The 4,297-nt window shown below is 43.9% G+C and overlaps 1 long non-coding RNA gene across 1 annotated transcript; it reads left to right on the forward strand.

Annotated features, from left to right (window-relative positions):
- Positions 1 to 2,762: 2,762 nt before the first annotated feature.
- On the forward strand, positions 2,763 to 4,232 carry LOC104268996 (the record flags this gene model as incomplete). The annotated part of the gene is made up of 4 exons (XR_717878.1): positions 2,763 to 3,172; positions 3,257 to 3,301; positions 3,405 to 3,431; positions 4,104 to 4,232. It is a non-coding gene; the product is annotated as an uncharacterized LOC104268996 (long non-coding RNA).
- Positions 4,233 to 4,297: the final 65 nt, after the last annotated feature.

Raw genomic sequence — 4,297 nt, forward strand, 5'->3', positions numbered from 1 at the left:
GACGAAGTATGGGGACATAGCCAGGTTCCCCAATGGCAGTGTAGAAGAGTTTCTCTGGCTAACGCACCTTTGAGCTTGGTTACATTTATTAAAAATCCTGGGCTTCAGTACTTGGTTTTGTTTCTAATTTTTGAAGCCGGAAAGCTTAAAAGGAAAGAAAAAGCTTCAGAAGGGACCAGACTTAGCCTTGGTGGCTCTGCACTTTGACTACCAGCCTTTTGAAGCCTGTGGATTTTGACCTCAAAGGGACACGGACTCCCACAGTCACTTTGCTCCCTACTGCAGTTTGGCTACTCAATGTATTATGAATTTGTTTCAGGTTTTTTTAAGTGATGGTCAAATCCCCTCTTCCTTCCTCTCTACATTTTGGCTGGCATTGCTGAAAGAGAGATTAAGGGATAGGAACTGAGGGAAATGAGATACCTAGACATGAGGACAAGAAATAAACTTCCGATTGTATCTAGAATAAAAACAACAACGTATTTTTGAAAACACGTTGCAGCAGCTCGTCATCAAAATGAAGACTTCATCAAACCTAAGTGTCTAACTATTATATTTAAATGCTGGTCTTTTTGCTGGGATGGGAGAAAGTATTAATTTACGCAGTTCTTAGAGCCTAAATACTTCAAAGAGAAGCCATAACCAGTGCCACTCACTTCTGTGTTCAATCCAGTGCCGCTCTAACCAACACATGGGAAGCTCTTTCTCTGCCAATTGAACTTTTGGTGATTTCTGAGTCACTGCAAAATGACTACAGCTTCTCTTATGACCCATTTGCCCTGGAGCAGTGACAGCATGAGACTGCTCTCACTGAGCAATGAAACAGAAATGAAAAGATGTAGAGATAGCGCTGGCACTGCTGGCAGACAGAGCCTGTGAGGAGGAACTGCAGGCTCGGGGCTCTGCCGTTCCGATTTTCAACTAGTAACAAAACTACAGATCTTGTCATTTTGGGGCTATAGGCCTGGGAAGAAGTTGTCTGATCTGCTCACTGTCCAGTGAAGGTAATTACCTCTCATGTGTGAAAAGGTCCTAATTCTGTATCTTGCATGCAATTTATGCCACCAACCGCTTTCACTTACAGAGCATGGCAGCTCCCTTGAGACATCATTTCCTAGGAGAAGAGGCCCTAGAGACGCTGCTGAGTATATCGGATTTTGTGAAATCCTTGCAAAGACAGAGCATAGCAGTTACGGGGCAAAATGGGATTTCTAATGAACATATTGTCCTTAAAAACAAGAAGCAGTAGAAACTCCTGGCTGTCACAATGAGCCTCTTGCCCCTCTCTCCCTGTGACTTGTTACCATATTCCTTGCACAACCCTGGCTAAATCGAAGATGCTTGTGAATTCTTTCCTTTCGAACCATGTGAAATAGTTTTTTCAACTATCTGAGAAATCAAGTGTCCTACAAAAGTTACACAGAATTTATCTCCTTCAGGGACTTACATTTTGAACTAATTGCTTTATTAGCTTGCCCTTGGGCTTTACTGGCTGAGGAAATGGAGAGCAGCACACTCATTGCTTCACCTGAGCAAAAAGCTGTTTCCTCAAGAGAGACCCACCTGTCTCAGAAGTCTCTTCACTGCTTTTTGGGGATTCACATACTGTGGATCATAAATCAATGCTTTTAGCCCTTCCCTACCAGCCCAGGGCCTTGAAAGATGTCACTGCCTGGCTCATGAACACCATCCCTCCCCGCGATACACTTCTGTGCATCTGTTGATTCTAACGTAGCCTGCTGCCAGCTTTAACTTGCCAAGGGAGGATCTCTGGCTTTTTTCTAGGTGTTCCCTGGGGCTTGCGTCAAAGCTGTAGCTGCCTAATGGATGTGAAGTTCCCACACTAAATTATCTAAGGACTGGTTTCAAAGAAAAGGCAGGAGGCATCCCTCCCAGCGGGGAGCTGGTGCTTGGTGTGCAGGCAGCGAGGCAGGAGCAGGTCCTCCAACGCTCTCCTTGGCAGGTGGGCAGGCAATGGAGCCGTGCTCGGTCAGATGAATCCCTGTGCTCGTAGGCAAATGCCAGAGGAAAAACAGCAAACTGCAACCCAATGTTTTCTCTTTCCAGGATGGTTTCCAGAGGGATCATGCTTATCCTTCAGCCAGACTGACCAGCAGAAGGCTCAAGCTTTTGGAGATCTTTGAGGCATAACGTGATTTAGAGGCGTAACGGGAAGGAAGCTTAAAAGTCAACACTGGGAATCTGAAAGAAATTTGAAGGGCTGCGACCTGCTCTGGCCAAGGTGTGCAACTTGAAAAAAGAGAACGTCTGTGGCTAGAGAAAGCTCTAGCAGATACTCAACCAGATTTGGAGAATTTCCTTTTGGATAACTAGGACTGGTTTTGCAACCACTCCGTTCTGCTCAAAAGGAAACGGGTGGGATGCAACATTGCGGTCAGCGTTTGCACCCTGAGGACCCGATCCGAATCCGCACAGCGGTGCACGAATGCTCGGCAGAGGTGGGATCACAGTCAAGGGTGATGGGATCGCTCTCCAGACCCAGTGGCTGTAGTTCAGCCTGACGCCTTCTCCAGGCACCACTCCACAGCTCCGTCCGTCCGTTTGTCTGCTCAACAGAACCCTGCAGCATCACCAACCTTCTCTGAGAAAGGTCCTGCTTGGAATCCAGGGGGAAGGCAGCTTGCAGCCTCTCAGTTTGTTTTCTCAGGAACTTTGGCAATGCTGAACGTTATTGTCTCTTCGCTTTCATCGGACTATAATTCACAAAGCACAGGAGACAAAACCTACATCTGAAAAAAAAAAAAGCTTTCGTAGCTTTTTAACTATTGTTTCCTGTTGGGGTGTGATATTGTGATGTTCAAACTAATCACTTCTGAGGAGCATTTGTGAATTTCCAGAGTACGAAAGAAAAGTCACTGCAGTAGGTGACTCAATTCCACGTCTGATTTTGCTAAAATGCTGTCCAAGCTAGTGGGAAAAAATAGTGGGCATTTGGTATCAGTTTTATAATTGGGTTTTTCCATATTAGAATGGGAATTTTGTGAAGACTCAATTAAAAGGAGTGTCCTCCTATTCTTCTGTCACCCATCAGACTGAGTTGCACACGAATGCCAGCATGCTGTCATACATACTCTTCTCTTGTTTGCTGCTCTCTGTGCAAGCACAGAATTGCAATGTCCGTGACATTATCCGGTACACAAAACGCCTGCTTGTAAGTGGCTGTTAATTCTGTAAAAACGCATGCTTGTAAAGGAGATGCTAATAAATACTGATTTCTCACTTGTTATTCTTCCAGGATGAAAGTTCTGAAAGTTGCCCATGTAAGGAGACTGCTGTCAGTGTGAGTACCTCTCTTTTGAGAATATCATGAAATTAAACAAAATGAACCTGTGTCTTGAATGTGCGTAATGCTGGATTTTAACGCTCACTCTTTTCATTTTCAGTCATGTTCATGTCTTCCCATTGCTGAGGTAAGTCTATTTTTTAAAAACTATTGTAGGTGTTATAGAAGTTTGATATTAACTGAGCTTGTTACATTTGTTTACTTTGCTCCTTATGTAACTTTTGCTTTCGGTTACGAGGAATATGTCGATGCACTAGTAGTAGCAAAACTGAACTTGATGAATAGTGATGGGGAAAGAAGCAGAAGTCCTCCCATTATCAGGGCAATCAGAACCAAGCCCAGAGTCAGGCAAAAGTCCTCTGTGGGCTTGACTCACAAATCAAAAGATACAGGCTCTTGTTTTGCAAGTCTCCATGAGACCTCATTTAATGATTTAGTGCCTCAATACTGAGTGAAGCTGGGCCAGGGATGTCAGGCCTCAGGTGCTTGGCTTTAGGTGTATCCAACTCTATTTCATCTTTTGTAAGCCCGCTCAGATATGGTGAAACCCAGCAATAGCTGAAACTATGCTTCAGAGAGGTTACTTTTATGATTTGAGGTTTTCCGAGAGATGTTTCTTGTCGCATCCATGAGGTTTTGGTGTTTTACAACCCCCCCCAAAGTTCTTGTACCAGTTTTCATAAGAATGCAAAATATGTTGCATTTAGTTGTGACACACCATGTTTAGGAATAGGCATTTCCTCTTTCTGTAGATAAACACAAAATGCATTCTAGCTTTTTGTAATGCCTTCTTCAACAGCCTGGCCATGAATTGGCGTGCTTTGTGGAAGGAACCGAACACATGCTGAAAAACAACGTATCTTCAAACGCGGTGATCACAAGGCTTAACCGAACCTTTCAGACTCAGCTGGATAGAAACCTCTGCGAAGTAAGACTTTTCTTATTTTTCTACAGATCTTCGTCTATCTTTTAAAAAAGAAATCTTATATATAT

Source organism: Apaloderma vittatum, unplaced genomic scaffold (assembly GCF_000703405.1).
Source record: "Apaloderma vittatum isolate BGI_N311 unplaced genomic scaffold, ASM70340v1 scaffold21051, whole genome shotgun sequence".
In the NCBI taxonomy this organism is placed as follows: Eukaryota; Metazoa; Chordata; class Aves; order Trogoniformes; family Trogonidae; genus Apaloderma; species Apaloderma vittatum.